At 30.8% G+C, this 20,142-nt stretch overlaps 1 long non-coding RNA gene across 1 annotated transcript; it reads right to left on the reverse strand.

Annotated features, from left to right (window-relative positions):
* Positions 1-2,008: 2,008 nt before the first annotated feature.
* On the reverse strand, positions 2,009-7,794 carry LOC105342434 (uncharacterized). The gene is made up of 4 exons (XR_010712635.1): positions 7,653-7,794; positions 3,413-3,582; positions 2,938-3,010; positions 2,009-2,464 (listed from the first exon to the last, which is right to left on the reverse strand). It is a non-coding gene; the product is annotated as an uncharacterized lncRNA (long non-coding RNA).
* Between the last annotated feature and the right edge of the window lie 12,348 nt (positions 7,795-20,142).

Below are 20,142 nucleotides of genomic sequence, written 5' to 3' on the forward strand. Positions count from 1 at the left end.
GTAATTCTAGGAAAGTGTTCGACAGCGTTGTTGTGATAAAACTCGGTGGAGCATACAAATATGCATTATAATTAACACCATTTCACAAAGCACATGTAGCTGTCATATCAAATAGATCGTGCACTTGCATACAAATTATTCTTCCAGCAAAGTAAAAAAATTCATCTTGGAGTTGGACAAAAATAAAATATGCATTCGGCCATTTCTGGAATGGGAAGGGGGAAGTATGGATTATGACATACAATAAATATAGTCATTGCTCCGTAGAGATGACCGTTTTCTCCATCCCGGACGTTTTGACTATCGGACAATGTCAATTTGTTCGACATATACAGTGTAACATTGACAGGATGTTCTATCCCCCTTTGTACTTTTATTATTTTATAAATAATTACATGTTTCGGACATGTGTTTGAGTAGGTGAAATTAAAATAAATTAAAATCTAAAATTCGATCTCTGTTAAAATTGAACCGGTATCGAAGAATTTCGAAATGTGTAGTAGAAGGGGCTTTTTCTAATAAGCAAAAGAAAAATGGCAAAAAATTAAGTTATGCATTTAGATAGAAATAAATTTGAACAGCGGTAGGAGGAATTACAATAAAGCTATTTATTGGTTTAAATAGGACGGAAAATCTGGAGTCTTTATCTATAGAACGGAACAAAAATAAACAAACGAACGTCTAATTAATATAAAATGTTATAAATGGTGTCAGCTCACGTTATGAATAACGTGAGGTTTTTTTAATTTACATGAACGACTTTTCTTGAAAAAGGCACCTTTACCAGAATAACATGAAACTGACTTAATGATGCAGACAAACGTGTAACCTCATTAATCTCTTTGCTAAAATATATGCCGTATTTTTTAATATTATTGTGAAAAACCTGCTTATTTGTAAATCAGTTTTATTCTTCATCTCCGACCAATATATATATATATATATATATATATATATATATATATATATATATATATATATATATATATATATATATATATATATTTATTTATTTAATGTGTGTGTGTGTGTGCGTGTGCGTTCATTCCTGCATTACTGTTTGTTAAATATGCGTAGACCTGTATAGATGATGTTATATTCTCCTTTGCTTGGATAATTAATTCATTAATTTTATTGCGATCGAGTCACAAGACGTTGTAAGATGTCCATCATTACAGATAAAATTACTACACTGAAATACTTTCAAATTTCTTTTACAATCTTTCTTAACAGTGTTAAAGCACTCTTAATCCTGACAATGGACAGCGAACAGCCGAAAACGTTTGAAATTTATGAATTTGATAAACAATAGTATATCAATCGCGTGAAAAACACACGCATGAGAAATGTAATTAATATGTATTACATTTTCAATAGATGTTTATGTCAATCTTCTAGGTGCCCAATCAGGGACATGGATTACAATGCACCATATTTTACATTAACTTTATGTCAAAATAAAAACCAACCTTCGAATTCCTCTGTGGGTTTTTTTTTCAATGTGAAACTTGTTACAACATCTTTCTTGATATTCCCTTCTATTATAGACCCTTTTGGTAATGGTATTAATGAGTTTTAAAATTCAAAGTTAGATTGTATTCATATAGTTGTTACAAAAAAAACTGGCTCATTTTTTCCCCAGAAGAAGTGTTTCAATGTGCATTTTATAAAAATTTTAACTCGTCCAGCTTCCGTGGTAACAGCCCGGATGACGACGACAAGGGACAATGGGCAAGTTTCTTTATTAAAATAAAGTACTTGAACCTTATGCAAGCGATTAAAAATGGTCTATTTTTCCCTATTTGCCGATGAAATTTTATCTTTGATCTCACAAACGGTGTGTGGCTTTGCTCCAATTTACTTGAATCCCATAATCAATTTCAAGAAACCAATATTTCTAAAACACTGTTGGATATAAGATATGTGTACCTTAAAGCGTTTATTGACTTCTGACAATGTCTCTAATGTGATCATGATAAGCAAAAACGCAATGTAATAAAGCAATAAAAATTGTACATAACATTTATTCACTTTTTTGTAGATTTGTTCCTTCTGCTGCATCGAATAATGTTATTTCAGTAACGGTAGAGTTCTCACTTTTTATTTCAATTAATATTAGAAATTAAGATATCTACAACAGCGATTATACAGCATGATATTAATTGTTAAAACAAATATGTTCCCTTCTAAGCATTTGCATACATCGCTTTTGCTAATATCACAGATTTTTTTTTTGCATCTATTTTTCATATTATAACTAACTATTTTTATTTATTTTTCAATGATGTCTGTATACATGTATTTTCAGATACCAATTTTAGAATTGTATTCAACAAATTAGGTCCTTAAGCATAAATAATACATTTTATACTGTAGATAATATTGCTTAGTCACTTTGATGATAACGCCAAGTTAACAGTACAAGTAAAACAAAAAGCGGTTGTTTTTTACGTTACGCATGAACCTGAAAATCAAAGAAAAGAACATTTATGAGAAATATGAATACAACAAGATCCATTAAAAAAAACATAAAGAGACAAGCGTAGCTGAATTAAAAATATCACAAAACAAAGGTTATAAAAGTGTTGATTTTTTTTTTATTCTATTAATTTTAATCTTTGCATTCGTTATCTTATAAGAAATACGTTAGAACTGTATTCAACATTGCGTGTAAGTGAAAAATAGATATCTGTTAAATATTTATGCTGAATGTTCCCAAAATTAAATTACAATTTCTCTTCAACATATGCATCTAAATCATTGTTTGCCTAGATCTTATTGCATGGATTGTATGTCAAAATATTTTACAATTTAAAAAATGAAAATTGCAAATGCACATGTATTTCAAAAAAAAATTATTTGAGTATTATTATATTAAAAAGAATTAAATTTTGAATTGTATTTAAAGTTCGTAATGAGGACAACAATGATACTCACATGGACAGTTGGTCATTCTTATAAAGAAGAGACCGAGGGAACTAGGGGTGTTCTTGTGTCCAATAAACCGAATCTGAATATATATATATATATATATATATATATATATATATATATATATATATATATATATATATATATATATGTATATATATATATATATATATATATATATATATATATATATATATATATATATATATATATATATATATATGCTAACATCACGATATGATCAACCGATTATTTAATGTTTAGAAGTTTAAAAAAATTGTTTGAACTCAAGTTGGACACAGCTCATAAATACATAGGTAGGTACCATCACCAAAGTATATAAACCCTTTTGATTTCGTTACACCTGATTGCACACCTGAAACTCATGGAATACGTCTAGTATTGCTTGCGTTGTTTTCATTATTGACTAAATTGATAGCACAGTAAAAAAAAAAATTACAGGTATCTACAAATAACTTACCACAGTGCTGTCCTGCGGTCCAATGTCTAATTTGACTAGTTCTTGTAAATATTGACCTTCCTCAGCAGACTTGCTGAAATAGGTTGTGGGCCATACACCTGACCCCCCAGAAACTGTCAAAGTCAAGGGACCAGTTCCATACCAACCAAATTGTAAACACTGGTAAATAGCTAGAAAAACAAATGATGTTTGGTGAAATGAAATTATAAAAACACACGTTTTAGAACAGTTAAAAATATATCTCTGGTGTGTTTATGACTGATAGGTACAATGTAACTAAAACTAAAACTTTTTTTTTCATTTGCAATTGCATTCTTACTTGTATGATATATTCTCTATTAAATTTCAGTAATTAATCTACTTGTTGTGAATATTTGTTAGAAACCTAACATCTTGTAACATTGATGCTTATAAAAAAGTTTTGTAGGTTGTGAAAACAAATCATATACTATCAGAAAAGGGCATGTAAAAACGTAAGTAAAATTTCTACTTAGTTCACGATGAACTTGCTAATTATCATGATGAAAATTCAATCTACAGATTTTTTACTATCCTTGAATAATTACTTCAAAGTAACTAAGTTTTTCAGCAAAGGCGATGAGAATAATTAATTTGTATATGGAATGAATTCATGATCAGCAAAATCGGTAGGTATTTAACCAGATGGGTTTTATTTTTAACGTACAGTAGTGGTACGTAATTCTTCCTTAAGAATTACAAAAAAAAAATCGATTCTAGTCTTGTTGAAAAGAATATGCATATTTAATCGGCGTACCGTTTTCGTTATCATAATATCAAAGTACAAGTGCTGAAGTCAGTAACAAAAAGTTCAATATAAATATGACAACTACACTTTGTTTATTCTTTGGGAGAATTATTTCATTACGGAGACAGCAAACGTTATTAAAATAGTCGGATGAATTTCTCAGCATGCTTCTCGGATAAAATCGCTATCCTTTTTATGCAAAGCAACATACCATAAATATTGCTCCGACTTTTACCCAATTTTAAACAAATGATCATATTGTTTTTCAGTGCATTCAGATTCAGATCAGGATACAGTGCGTCAACAATAACAAGTTACCTACTGTGAATTAGACAACACTCCTCGTAGAATTTTCAACTCAGTAACAAGTTACCTACTGTGAATAAGACAACACTCCTCTTTGAATTTTCAACTCAGTATGAACTAATGTTACCTAACAATGAAACGTAATGATGTAAAACTAGAAGAATTTTATCGATGGAATTTAAATGAAAATTTTAAATTGATAAAAAAAAAATCTCAAAAGCGGATTTATATCGAATATGTAAGGTTTTTGGATGTGTTAGGATGTTGTCGATTAGAGTAAAAGAAACTTTTTTATAAATTGAAAAGATAGGAACAGTAATGTTTAAAGTCCAGGTTAATAAAGTTATTATTAAAGTTAGATTTTTTTTTTCAATTTTACTAATATAATAATTAGACTCTTGTTGCTTTTGCAAAAAGAGGCCTTCAATTCTTAAATACATGTATCAATTCAATCATTAAATTTTTTTCATGTTAAAAAAGTAATGGATAAAAAATTTACTTTAAAAAAAATATAAATGATGTAAAACAACGAAAATTAAAAATGAAAATCAAGTTTTGGAAAACTTCTGATGACGACAGGAAGTTACGATAGTTTAAAGAAAACAAGTAACATTAATACATGTATGACTTTCTTTAAAGTTTAGTTTTTTATAATTTAGTCTCTTCTAAATCTGAGACCTTGTTTGGGAAATTTTTTGTCACGGGACCAGAAACGGACGACCAGAAATAAATTTGGAAACAAAAATAGAAAAGAAGCATCGAGTATTATCCTTTTCTTCCGAAACGGGCGGCCGGAAATAAATTTAAAGAAAAAGAAAATAGATAATGGCTCAGAGGTATTATCATGTTCTACCATTCCTGACAATTTCAGTAAAATATATACAGCCATCTCTGAGAAATTCTGTCGACACAAAAGGAAAAAAGAAAGAAAAAATACTGCAATTACTATATAGAGGAAATGCAACAGAAAGCAAAGAAATAAAACATCGATCATAAAAATATTGTTTAGATTAATTTCATATCAAGTTTTTGGTTTGTGTGTTAGTGTCCCACAATCACAGTGATGTTTTTGGAAAATTATAAGCACTCCGAAAAAATAAAATCAACGACTGATCATCTAAACTCAATTCTCTGCAAAAAGAAATATTAAATCATCAGACAATGTAACTTATTGTATTTAATTTCAATACCGTCACCAAATACAGAAATGACAGGTCAGAACTGCATGCAGAACTGAAATAATATTGTGTTACATAACCCTTAGATATGAAAATTGGTAAGTTTGGTGCAATCCAAAACTCTTTTTATGATACGCAAAGTGGTAGATTGTATTAATTGGAAAATTATTGTTTTGTAACATTTAACCTCAAAAGCACGAATGATTTCCACTTCATAATAATAGTATGAACTAATCGAAAAGTCTTTTCAACAAAGCTGTACAAAGTTGTATAAGATTAGAATATGTATTCATGTACAGTACCGATCAGACCCAACCTAACAGAAAGTAAACCCCAACTAAACCCTGGGTTTACTTTCTGGTTTTACTCTGGGTTTACTTCGGGTTTACAAGAGTGGACCCAGAGTAAACCCAAAGTAAACCTAGAGTGGACACAGAGAGAAAACCCAGTCAGAAGTATGCCCCTGAAAGCACACGCTAACTGTGTATTCGGAATATACAAATGGTAAGAATTACAGGCAGTGGGATGGTAACATAAAATATAAGTTGCTTCACACTTCAGTGAATACAGTTGATCTCAAAAGAAATTTCAAAGTAAACCCAAAGTAAACCCCGAGTAAACCCAAAGTAAACCCCGAGTAAACCCAAAGTAAACCCTGAGTGGACCCAAATTTTCAAAAAGTAATCCCAGAGTAAACCCCAAGTAAACCCAAAAAGTAAGCCCGGGGTTTAGTTGGGGTTTACTCTGGTGTTAGGTTGGGTCTGATCGGTACTGTATGTGTGAATTTCATGTGATGAAACTGGAAAAATAGTAAATATTAATTTTCAAAACAGAGAAAGAAACTGTCTTTTTTGTTTTTTTATATCGTTCAGGATAATTTGCACCATTTAGATTGAACTGAAAGAAAAGACATAGTGTATTTCACTTTTTAAATGACACACGTAATCAACTGCATACCAATCGCAAGACAAAAAAACTGCATTTTGTAAACATTAAACAGAGAGATAGCGGCATCTATGAACTAATTTCTCAATCTTTATAAGGAGCATGATACACCCACAACAGTGGACGTTATACAGAACATGTTATATCTATGATATTTGCGATATAAATGTCGTCATCAAAGAACGCATGTATACAAGAAACTGCAAGGCGTGATTTTTTTTTTAAAATACATGAAAGCAGATGAGATTATGTATGATGTAAAAACACTGTGCATCTTATCTGAACAAAATTTGTAACTTGTCAGATACATAACACCATACTGCCTAAAATTTTCGATTACATAGTAAACACTTATACTCCATCAGAGGCTTTGGTTACTCTATTGGGGGAGAACACTGACTGATAGCGGGGAACTCAACCTAACAAGAACAAAATGCGAAGAGATGAATTATTATCGTAAAGTGAGCTCCCTAAATACAATGTTAACATTTCATTTCATATAAGCGTATAAAATATGAGAAATGAATGCGTGTATCATTAATTATATATGTATCATTATAGTTTTCATATAAAAAGCTAAAACATTTTTTAGAAAAAACAGATTTTTTTAAAAGAATGAAAACATGACCGTAGAAAAAAATCAGGTTGTTTGAATTAAAGTTCAAAAAGCCTCTATTTTTTAAACAATCAATACCCTATATAAACTATACTTCTTCACGAAGCATTGATTCTACATAATGAGTAATGTTTAATATAAGATTGTCCTAGATCGCTTTTTGTATTAGTACACACTGAGAGTATATTATTGGAGAAGCATGCTCCCTATTGGATACAAGTCATACGACAACTATTAAAATATCATTATATCTTTTGACACAAAACAGCAAGATTTGTTATATAAACCATGACAATGTCTCAAGTAGACTTCTAACGCGCTTTATGCAATCTTTTGTAAATAAACCAGAAACAGTATGATCCTTTACATCACAAAAATATCAAATATATTGATAGTCATTTCTTCCTATGTTTAGCACTGGATACTCACGGTTTGTGTTACAGCCACTAGATGTCGCCACGTGGTCTTGGTTATTTCCGTTGAGGACAATACCAGACTATTTTAATCAAAATATATATGAATTATGCATCATTATGTTTTTTTTTGTCATAAAAATGGTATATTCAATGCGGGACATAAATTTAAATTGGTAATCAGTTCATCAAAATTAATTAGGTATGAGTATCATTTTCTACATTTTGGTAATATTGGACATAAGTGTCCCTTTAAATTAGTGAATATCATTAGAATACTTTGTTATTTCTTTCAAACATTTCAGATACGAAACAAGCAACAGAACAAAAAGGTATTCACTAAAGCAGTAACTAGTATAAAAACATTGCATTGAAATCTATACGATAGATTTTTTTTAAAACAAACAACTTTGATACAAAGAACACTAATAAAAACCATGATCCATTAATTTTAAATCATTTCATCGAACGTTTGTTCATCAAATGAAATTTGTTGAGGGTAACTTTATTCATCAAATCAAAGAATAACAATTTTTCAAGGACAGGTTAAGGTCAGAAGTTGGACTCAACCAGTTGTTCTATAATGGTATTAATATAATAAATGATAACAATTCCCTATTATATCAAGAAATGAAAAAGCACATGTCTCATATGCAGTCATAATCAATGAATCAAGGTAATTTAGGGGCAACATGCCTTACATTTTGAAATGGATCAACGTCCACAGGTATATATCTTACAAAACCCATCAGTATAAGTGGAATACAATTAGTATGCGATCAAACGTTTCAGGTACATGATACTAGTGTGATATCTAGGGATTAATGAAATCAGCCTGTTCGAAATACATGTTTGAAAGTGTATTTTTTTAAAGGCAATGACGTTTTTGACAACGAGATGATGCTAATACATGTAGATAATTAGTTCTTATTTGTTAATTTTAAGTTGAATAGCTATAGTTTATTGCTAAATAATTTGATCGCACAATATCTAATATTTACATTCTACTGTGTTTTTCCATTAAATTCTGTGATCTTCAAATGCCTCTAAATGCAACAAGTAGTCAAAAGTCAAATTGACGAGTTTTATTATGACGTCATAAACGTTGAACGCTGTAAACTGCAACGTCACAAGCGAAAATCAAAGTTCACGCTTGTGGCTGTTACTGTGGCTCTTCCATTAATATTAACTTACCCTTAGGATAAGATAGGAATTTTAAGGTATAGAACACATTTGCAGACAAGGCAAGAAGTTAAAAAAATGTAAATATAAGCATTAAATCATGATTTTTTGAAGTATACACTCTCATAACTGCAGCGGTGTGTGCATACAAATTTTCATAACGCGCTAACGCGCGTTACTCAATTTGTATGCACACACCGCTGCAGTTATGAGAGTGTATACTTCAAAAAATCATGATTCAATGCTATAATAAATTCACAACGAACGAAATTATATTTAAAATGTTACCTTCACACAAATCCAGACCGACAATTTCCCATTCAGTGATTCAGTTCAAATTACGTGACAATCATCGAATCAATAATAATGATTGCCTAAGAGACGATACAAACTTTGATACGGAGTGTCAAAGGCAGAAATATGTCACCGCACTAACCTAGTCGGTGTATGAATCTAATATGTCGGCAAAAATATCAATAACTTAATTGTCTGTTATTAAACTGCAGAATGACTCCGAGTCGAGAGACCGGGATAGAAAGACGGAAGAACAGAGAGATACGTCTGTTTTTCTTCCGACTCGGGCTGTATCTTGGCAGAAATGACGTTTGCTATTTCTGTGTTTGACAGATAGCTGACTCCATTGAAACACGAGTTTTAACAAAGAAATCTAAGAGTGTCAAACTTTTTTTTATCAGATACAAAAAAATAGAACTTAAATAAAAGTAATTCGAAGACTTTGGATTAACGTTTCACTTTTCCGATTTTCTTTTTAATTTCTTTTTGTTAAATAAGTGGAAACAGATTGTCGTTACGTCATTCTAATACCTTAACTACATACTATGGCCTATTCTTGTTCCGAGATAAGAATAATAAAATATGAATAACTTGTTCAAATGTGTGTCCATTTTGACGACTGTGCGAGACACGTTAAGTTTCATGTCGTCGGAAAAAATACATATTATAAACAAACAATCAAATACGTATATAATCATGTTCGATCACTGTCTAAATAAAATATTACAAGTAGAATTTTATATAATGTTTGTAAAAATTATAGGAAATAGTATAGAATCAAGATGGTGCGCTACGTCCGCCACTTATTTGAATTGAAAACTGGAAGTCGAATTCTTTCTTTTAAAACTAGTTATCTGATCGTTTAAAAAAGACAATAATAGATGTTAGATACATATCTTATTTGTTGGCACTTACGGTTGAGATCAGTTGATTTAAATAGCGGCACGTCACAGATAGCACAAGATAAAGACTGGTTATATCGAATGCAAAATTATAAGCTAAAATGTTCGTATGGTAAGGAGATAAAGTGTCGCGCTTTTTATGATATAATGTTGTTATGTATTTGATATAACATATCAATTAGCTATACGGTTAAACCGTGGCGCTCCCATTAAGTAAAAAAAAAATAGAAAACACTTCTCCTTACATTTACATTCAGATTTCAACGATGAGAATTTGTCAATATGTAGACAACTGAACATATAATTGTAAATATGAATGGCGAAGGATAGCAATGATTTGAGGCACAAAGGCTAGAACCTCTCAAAAATCCTAGTTTAATCACGTTTTGGTTAATAATACATTAAATGATTCGTAGTTCTGATTTTTTTTTCTAAAACTAGGATTCCCTTGTGTAAAATTAAAATTATACTTCCTATCATGGGAAACAATAATCAATATTTGATGATATCAAAATTACGAAGAAAAGAGGTTCTTTGCAAAATGCTGTTGCCAGTCCTTTTGATGTGGTTGACGCAAGTTGATTTTTTTTTTAAATTTGCCAATGCAGCTAATTTAAACAAACAGGTTTTTTTTTTTTTTAAATTGTTTCATATTTCAAAGTTGCGTAATTTCAGATTGATAATATATTTCTGGGTTATCTGTAAAATGTTGTTTTTTAAGTTTAGTCAAATTAAGAAAAAGAATGCTTTGCATTAAAAAAGATAATGAACGAGAGAATGAAAGGAAAAGAAAAATCCAGCAAATATATATATATATATATATATATATATATATATATATATATATATATATATATATATATATATATATATATATAAACACATTTCAAAATAAAGGTCGAGATAAAAAAAAGGGTTTTAAAAAAAGCTTTACAGCGCCCATGTACAAAGGACTTTTTTATGAAAAAAATTCTAATGTATTTGTGTCTTTAACTTCAATAAATTGGGATAATAAGTTTAATATGTACTTACCTCAATAAACTGAAAAGCAAAATTATTTTGAAAACTTATATTATTGATATTCATTTGGTTGATTATTGCAAAAACAATACACAAGGAAACGCTGAAATAAAAATACAAAGTAGAGCAAATTTTCAAAAGACAAAAAGCATTTAATTTATTGAAAATGCATTTGATCATTAATTTTTTTTTAAATAAAAACAAATCTGCATGAATCATACTGCGTATTATGAAAAAGAAATATTTGATAATTGTATGTTTGATAATTAAATTATGTACATACAAAAATATACATGTACCCAGAATTTCTTCTATTACTGCTGAAAATTTTTTTGTTCATAAAATTCGGTTTTTCTACTTTCTTATCTATCAGGTTTCTCATTAAGGAGTTGTATTAAAGAATGTATCACAAGCCTAGAGGATACACGAATCTCCTCAGATTTTAGCAATCAAGCTCTAAAACATTTCCTTACTTTAAATCATTTTTCTTTAAGTCCTTTACAGAACGAACTGTTTAGATTGAATGCAAATATCTCTTTTTCTTAAAAACAAAAGGAACAATGAAAAAGAAATAGAGATTGATCTCTCTTTTCATCGAGTTATCCCTTCAGATCTCGATCTCTCTCTCTTCTCTCTCTCTCTCTCTCTCTCTCTCTCTCTCTCTCTCTCTCTCTCTCTCTCTCTCTCTCTCTCCACACACACACATTTACCGACATTTTAAAAGAGCTCGTTAATCCTTATGCCTTATATATTTTTCATATTAGCTATTGATGTTTAATCCAATAAGAAAACTTGAACAAAGGAAACTCAAAAAATATCCGTTGCGCAAAGAACAGATTAAAACTGAAATCAATCGCTAAATTCATATATAACATTTATGATTCCTCCATTAATATGTAGCATTGCATAATTTAAGGTAGATTAGCACGAAAAGGAAGAGCAGTGCTTGCACTAATAATTTCATATCCAGCTTTTAGCTATGTAGCATTTGATTACTGCAGTGGTTCGTGATTTTCAGAGTAATTTTGAGTAGGAAGGTTCTAAAACTTGAAAGGGGGACGGATGCATTTTTTACAAGATTGCACACTTTCAAAAATCCAGATTACAACATTCAACACCTAATGCTTTGATGATCTGGATAATTCAAACAATGAAATAACATGTCCCTGTAGTCATCTAACAAGAGATTAAGTTCATTTCACAAGGGAAATTCTATTGAACAATCACAGAAAAACACCTGTAACCTTCCCTCAATTTCGGTTAATCATACCAATGCGCTGGCTCTGTGATCTAACAATGATGTTATGAATGTCCTTTCAATTGTCTTGTATTTGTGCATGTCGTAGTTGTGGTTAACCAAATATAATTGTTCATTTTAACAAAACGGCCTTACCAGATTAGACATCCCGGTCGAAAGGCTTGGAGTACCCCCCCCCCCCCCCCCCGCCACCACCTCCCTTTAGGAAGCTCCAGGAAGATGGCTTATGGTAGCTTATACAAGTTACGTGTTAAATTGTGAACCCACCTTTAAGTCATCAATTAGTTTAATATTTTAAGTGCCAAATATCATACTTTCTTTATACCACCTTTAGAGAGCAATTTAAAAGGAAGAATTTATACACGTCAGTCTCTTCGTTTAAAAAAAATGTTCTTTTTAAAGTAGCCTTTTAGTGACTTTAAAACTTTAAAACTAGCTAATTTAAAACATTTTCACGTTGAAAATAATATCAACGAGTATATATATCTCTCTTTCTCTCTCATTTTTCTCATTCTCTCTCTCTCTCTCTCTCTCTCTCTCTCTCTCTCTCAAACAAACAAACAAATAAAAACATAAATAACATTTTTAATAAAACGCATTTATTCCTATGCCTTTATACTGTTACTCCCAGCGTGTAATGTTCAATCAATGATGTATTTTTGTCTTAATCTTTTCCTCATTATCACTCCCAGCTCTCTTTCTGTCTGCCTGTCACTCCATCTCTGTCCCGTGTACTTACGCAATTCTACACCCATCCACTCGCCTGAGGTGTCCCAAAGGACTGACCTCTGAACTCTCTTACTGAAAATTTTTCTATCTCTTAGTCGTTCTTTTTCTCTCTTATCTCTTACTATCTATCACTTACTGCCCTCCCGGTTGTGTCCCCCTGTACTTACGTCCCTCTACACCCATCCACTCTCCTGAGGTGTCCCCAAGCCTGTCCGCTCAACTCTCTTACTGAAAGTATTTCTATCTCTTAGTCGTTCCTTTTCTTTCTCATCTTTTACCATCTATCACTCACTGCCTCCCTCCCGGGTGTGTCCCCCCTGTACTTACGTCACTCTGCACCCATCCACTTGGGTGAGGCGTCTCCTGCTGTAACTGACAGCTGAATGTATTCGTCATCGCCAAAGTGTAGTTTGCTGTACTACACGCACCGCCTGCAAGATATAAATTATTAAAAATTGTATTAATTGAAAGTAATAAATATTAATTCAACAAATGACCTAATGCTTTGATGATCGAGAAAATTTTAAAAAAAATGCATCACCTGTAATATTAAATAACTTAGTTTCACCAATATTCGTTGAACACCAATTTTCGTGGATTTCGTTGTAAGGTTGGTCCATGAAATTTAATGTTCATTGAAGTGCAATCTCCACTAACATTTTGTATTGATATGATCATTGGCCACGAATTTACGTATCCTTGAAACTGTGATTTTTACTTTATCCACGATAATTGATGCCCTTGAATATTAATGAAACCACAGTAATTGAAGAGGTAATCGATGAAAAGGTCTAAATGTATTTTAGAAAGGTATTTTTTTAACAGAAGATTAAAAAGTCTCTATTCAATCTTTTAACTTTTCCATCCAGTTTTTTGCAATTGTCTATTAAAGATAAGAGTATAAATTAATTAATTCTATACGTTATTGTAACAATTTTCAAACAATATCAAATTGAATGCATGAATAGCTAATCATGTTCAGTATATAAGCATTACTATATTATTCATTGTAAATTATTCATTATAACTGTTAGATAAATGCAAGTAAATTGCATGAGAGATCGGTAATTTTGATTTTCTTTCACTTTAAACATGCTTAAATTTCATTTGAGAAAAAATGAATTGAGATATATAGCTCAAAGTATGCAATCGTTTTAAAGTTAATGTATTTGAGAATGTATCACTAGTATTTTTTTCTCCAAATCAAGTGGCTTAACAAAAATTCAGTGGGTTTTTAATCTGTAGATTTTCTTTTGGCAAATGGTTGAAAAGTAAGAGAACTTTTATGAAAATATTATATGACATTGTTTATGAACTATTTATTACACCACATGACAAAAGGATTTTTTTTTCCAAATCAATGTCAAATATCAAAGATATTAAAAATACATATATATAATATACGGTATATGTACAAGACATAAAATAAGTGAACGTAGCGATTTCGTCTGGCTATTGTCAACAAAGTCTGTTTTTTTTTTTTTTTTTTGGTTTTTTTTTTTTTATATAGAAAATTGATACGCAGGCTATTAAATGAAAATAATACGGTGAAAATATTGCCAAGTGTTTGATCATCTGGACATTTCAAATAGAAATACTTCAAACACCTACGAGTAATAATATTACGATATGGCTTTGGGAACGTTTAAAACTGTTATATATTTGATGGCATTATTCGTGATAACAATGCGGTATGTACTTGTACATGTATCAGATCATAAACATATGCCAACATTAAAGTATTCTTGTTTTTTATGACACCTTTATTGATGATATAACATTTTATATGTTTATAATTTTGTTCGTATGTTTGTATAGTATTAAAATTGTATTTATGAATAAAAAAGACGCTCTACATATTTGTATTCTTTAGAAATAAATTATGATATATATTTTATCTTCCAGGGTTAGTTGGCTGTCTAGACTCCAACCATTTTTGGCTTAATGGAATCTGTAAAACGCATCTTACTTTCAAATATAAAGTTTGAAAATATATAGATAAAAACAAACCTCACCAAAATAAATAAGAGTAACATTATCTTAATTAGACGTAAAAAAATTTATAAATTCATATACTAGTAAATGTAAACATGGTATTATCTCTATGAAATTGAGATCTCTACCAATTAAATATAATAGTTCTTGTCCTTTTTTCAAAATTTATATCCCATGCAGCGAGAGAATAAAAATCTACTAATTGTTAAATTTCAAACGAAAAAAAACAAAAGAACATTGAGTTTACTTAATATTACGTATAATGACAAATGTTGAAATGAAAATTTAAGATAAATGAATAACAATACACTTACAATCAACTTTTCTCTCATAATGCTTGTTTCCAGCAGCCGATACTGTAAAGGTCGACGATTTGGCGGTAGATGGAAGCAGACGACAATTGTCTGCCAAAGAGTCTATGGAGTACGTGAAACTATAACAGGACGGCACCAGGTCACACAGAGTGGCGCAATGAAGTTTGGTCTGTGATGTTAGGACTCCTATGGGAATTACTGTGCTACTTTTGTCGGCATGGGGGAGAACCAGGGTAAAGTATTTGGCTAAACACATCGTAAAACTGAAGAATTCCAAGAAAATCCACTGCAGCCATTTCACAGACGCCATGTCATTTGCTATGCACCTATCCGTGCAAAAAAAGGCAGAGGTTCAACAGACAAACCTTCACTTGTTTCTTCCAGTTTTAAATGAAGAAGATCAAACTAAGCTTCTAAAAGAATGCCTAGAACTAATAAAGCCATAAATCTCGTACGGGGATCGAACTTTTCAGGCTATTATAATCTTCTGGGTGATTTTCTACTCCATGGCGATTTGAACAACAAATGATCAACGGCACAACTGGGATATACCCAGATGATGCCTAAAAAACGGAAGGAAGTTATAAAAGTAAACAGCCTTGAAGTTGAAAAGGAGCCCTCTAATTTTCAACCACATTAAGATTATGAATAACTGCATCGACTGCAACTCTTCTAAAAACTTGCGTAAAGCCAGGGCGTTTTATCTCCCTGAGTTTATACGATAATTCAATAATCAATGCTCTTTAATTGTATCGAAAAGCGTCATAGCTTTTACGTTAAATGATTGGTCGATCTCGTTTTGTTTGATATAAAGCGGTACCCAGACCATTGTACGTAGTTCTGTGGTAAAATTTTTCCATTTTCTTTCTCTTTTTCTTTCATTATTTTTTAAAGAGAAAAACATTATTAAAGTAAATAATACTTGAAACATATATATTCATTCTGGCAAATGCTCATATCATAATATTCATTGATTAATGACTAATTTCGTTGAAGTTACGTGATGATCCACTCGTAAATTTACAATTTTCCACGGATATCAATTCATCAGGGTCCTCGCCGTGAGAAAGATTTCCGGTTTCACTCGGTCGCCGCGGTATAATCACCCCTTGGTCAGCAATTTTTGGGTCTACTCACTTCTAAGGGTAATGTTGATGACCGGTTCGTTTTTTTGAAGTCCTAAGGTTGGGTTTTCTGATCTCGTGTATGATTATGATGATCGTTCAAAGGGGCATGTCACGATTCTAGTCAAATATCATTTTTCCGATTTTAATGTTAACAATGCTTCATTAAGGCAGTTCTAATAGTCAACTAAAATTTGAGTGTCATTAGTTGAGTTAAATGCGAGTTACATAGCTTAAATTTTTTGTTACGTAAAAAAGCGGTTGTTTTCATTTTGAATGATGAAGTGAAAATTTCAGTTTTAGAACAAAAATGTGTTAAACGCTAGGAACTGATTATTTCTGATTAAAATGAATAAAAAGATAAACAAATCAGCTTAAAAATATTTTAATTGGTATATTGAACCTATGTATTAAACAAAAACAGGACACGAGCCATGTTTACATGACAAAGAATTGTGAGCTCTGTATCTTTCTAATATCTCCATGAATGGCTCTCAAATTTCATTTAATCATTAAAAATTCATTTTTAAAGCATTGTAAATAATAAAATCTAAAAATAAGAATTTGACCAAAATCGTTACCATGCCTCTTTTAAACGCTGGCAAACCGGTCGCTGATTCTTGGATGAGGCTTCAGTATACGAAATAGGTGTATATATATATATATATATATATATATATATATATATATATATATATATATATATATATATATATATATATATATATATATATATATAAAGCAATGATAAAGGAAGTGGTTTGATAAAGAACCTATACTGCTGACCGCAAGTTGCGCATACAATACGTTACTCTAGCAGAAGTTTAAACAAGACATAAAGGTTTCTCTGTCCGACGAAACTTACATGTCCCTGACCTTAGATCAACGTCATAACGATATGGCATGCATCTGAGAGAGGCAGACGGCTATTTGTCTTTAGACAGATCCTGTTTTCATAATAATAACAACAAACAATATTTCAGCGTATTGTAAATCTTCCCTTCAATGTCTAAAGACCCTTTCATAATTAGGTACACGAGCATTTTACAACACTTTGCAATCGGAATGTGCTAGCTTCGCATGAGCTTTCGCATACAATGCACGATGTATCGCATTCATTGCGTGCGTTTTAGTGGTTACATCAAGTCTCCTCGATTCAGTTGACGTCCTTACTGACCAGACGCGACCAAAACAAATTTAATGCGATTCAAATTATCGCAATGTACCGCTCGAACATCAATACGAACGTCTTACAACGTTTTGTGCACTCGAACGAGTGATGCACGATTTTTAAAGGTCGTAAGATAAATTGCAGCTGTCTATTTGTGTGTTTTTCGGCAAGGAGAGGGTTGTTCAATATGTCTTAAGTGATCGAGCAACGTGTTTTATCATTGCTTGATTTATCAGCATCAATTTTTCATTCTTTGCTCCAACAATATAAAACAATTTTCCTAGTTTGTTTTCATGTAAAGAGAACACATGGTCTTTATTTATAAGGCATAATATTTTACATAAAGGCTTTATACAACTTCATGAAAACACGACCTTTTGAATTATTTGAAAGATTTTAATTACTATTCTGTTGATACGAAGTATGAAAAAGAACAGGGAAAATGAGAAATCTTGTGCGTCAAACAAAAAAACACCGATATTTTCCATCGTTCTCTAATGAATAATTAAAGTGTATAAAGATCCAGTCAAATAAAGTATTAATCTTTTCTTCAATCAGTGAGAATAGTTGATCAAAGCTACGTCAGATTATGAGTTTCTGAATATTTCATGAATCCAACTTTATATAGTAGGAGCGCCATAATTTGAAATTATCCAAAACACCAGATTACGCTCTATGGTACACTGTACTACACAAAAAATATTTGCATGTTCAGAACTTTTATGAATTTTATCAGGACTTTTGATGCTTAAAATTAATTAGGCGAGCAGTTCAATAAAATACGACATTGTACAGGGTGCCCCAAAATATATGATACCGTTTTCTATTTAAAAAAAACTTTTGATTAACTTTATTTAACAAAAAATCAAAGGCATATTCATAACGGCATGTGATGTAAATTTTAACTCAACAAATTTCACAAACATTTATAGGTTTCCGAAAAATTTCATCAATCATAACGTCATTGGATTAGTAAAATTTTCTACAACAACTTCTGCACGGAACCCATCTTCTTACTATTTAAAAAATATGTTGATTGATTTATTGTTTTTTACCAGGATTTTCTTATTTAATAATTCATTCAACTAAACCCGGAGTCTGTGTTTGAAAATTAAGTTTTAAAATGGAAGATACATGTACCTGCTCTCATGTCCGATTCGTCTTGAAAAAAAATTCAATTCAACCAAAGAAATATGGTACAATTTTTAGACATCATATTTCAATGATTTTTTCTCCTAAGCTTTTCCGACGTGAAAATTAAACTTTTCTACTTTTCATTTGAGTCACAATCTACAAGTTTTGGCCAAGTATTAATTAATTTACATGAATGTCTAATGGTATCAGATATTCTGGGACAGCAGGCTTGCAGTAAAATAAACACGATATTGTACTTTACAGATAAATATAACTGATAGCATTTACATCTATAAATGAGTATACGAGGGTCAAACAAAAAATACGAGGACAATTGTACTGTCTATCATATACTTTTCATAAAAGTCATAACTAACAGATTAAGTTACGTAACAACACATATTTTAATGATAAAAGAAGTTTCATTCCATTTGATGAAAAGGCATTTTTGTTACCCGGTTTTAAAATCACCACGGCGCACAGCAACGATGAAAACATGACGTCAAAATGACAAACGCACAGTTAAAAGAAATATACTATCTTCAAATTCTATATTACTCTCAACTTAATATGGTTTATTGTTGACAAGACACAAAGTTAGACCGTGCGCAGTAACCACATTTTTGCAGTATTAGATTCTAAATAATCCTTAGAAATAAAGGAATATATGAACTTTTTTTAATTTCAATTTGTTTGAAACAATTGCTGAATTATGTCTACTAATTTTTTTTAGTTATTATAAAACGTTAAATAACATAGTTATGGCAAAAGTCTTCGTATTTTTTATTGACCCTCGTATTTTCCCTATTTTTTTTTTACTTAGATACTCGATATTAAGGGATTTTTAATAGTTATAGTCAAGGGTTGTTAAAGAGTTAAAGAGTAAAATATAACTACCGGTAATTAACAAATGGTTGGAATCTAACCAAATGAATGTGATTTTCGACATGTGTCTAGAACATTTTGTCTGCGTGTTAACAATAGAAAAAAAAACACTAAATGATTTATACAGTTATATAACTAAAGGCATAACTTAAAATCTGTTTTAAACTTTTTTTTTCTTATTTACTAAAATTCGTTATCCCTGGATTTTTGTGATATGATAGGGTAATGTGTGTAGTCTCCCCCTTGTATTTCTCTTTGGGGGATGTCACATGCAAAGCAATCATGAAATTGTAAGGCATGGCTCATTAACATAGCATGATACAGTACAGGTCGTTGCAAAATTATCAGTACAGGTCGTTGCAAAAATATGCCACCAACAATTCGTCATTTTGCGTCAATGACCTCAACTGAACGCCTCACTCTCTAATAAGAAAGCGTTTCTAGTTAAGTGATTGGAAAGTTATCAATTTATCTCTCTTTTCTTTAATGTAGGTGAGA

Source organism: Magallana gigas, chromosome 4, assembly GCF_963853765.1.
Source record: "Magallana gigas chromosome 4, xbMagGiga1.1, whole genome shotgun sequence".
Taxonomy (NCBI): domain Eukaryota; kingdom Metazoa; phylum Mollusca; class Bivalvia; order Ostreida; family Ostreidae; genus Magallana; species Magallana gigas.